Raw genomic sequence first — 737 nt, forward strand, 5'->3', positions numbered from 1 at the left:
AAGCTAATCTAAACTAAATGTTTCGTCCCCACACAGAGATGGCAATTTTTAAAGTAGTTTTTGCTAATATCCTAAAAACTATTACTCCTATCTAATCACTTATAATAACCTCTTCTGTAGTATATTTAACTAGCTTTGAATTTCTTTCTAACAGACATCTGTAAGTTTATATTTACTAAAATTAAGCTAATCTAAACTAAATGTTTCGTCCCCACACTGAGATGAACATTTTAAATTTATTTCTGTAACGGTCGCACGAAATGAAAACTTGTATCCCCAAATGGTTATAATGGGGAAAGGCCTTGTTGATAACCCCTCCATCCACGACGTATAAATAATATAATTTTTATCATACGATAATAACCAAAAATTCAATGATCAAAATGATGTGTTATTTTTATAATATATTGCTATAAATATAAGGTCAATAATTATTTTATTTTTTAATGACAAGAAGCTCCCATTTCCCGTTTCACGCTTCTGTCAATCCCAGACCACCTTCTATACCGAATTCTGGGCCTTAAATTCGGTTATAAATATTGTCTAAATTATTGATATCAAAGCATGAATTATAAATTAAAATGAAATTTAATAAAACGTATTGCATTCATTCACGGAAAATATAGCTAATCTAAACCTAAATCCTAAAATATAGCTGATCTAAACTAAATGTTTCGTCCTCACACTGAGATGTACATTTTTTAAGTAGTTTTTGCTAATATCTTAAAAACTATTAC

General features: G+C 28.8%; 1 protein-coding gene across 1 annotated transcript in view; it reads left to right on the forward strand.

Moving 5' to 3' along the window:
- The window catches only part of LOC136796922 (histone-lysine N-methyltransferase SETMAR-like), a 7,707-nt gene that overhangs the window by 4,606 nt on the left and 2,364 nt on the right, over positions 1–737 (forward strand). The window lies entirely within an intron of this gene.

This window comes from Halyomorpha halys, unplaced genomic scaffold (genome assembly GCF_000696795.3).
Source record: "Halyomorpha halys isolate HHAL.00 unplaced genomic scaffold, Hhal_1.1 Scaffold1044.1, whole genome shotgun sequence".
NCBI lineage: Eukaryota > Metazoa > Arthropoda > Insecta > Hemiptera > Pentatomidae > Halyomorpha > Halyomorpha halys.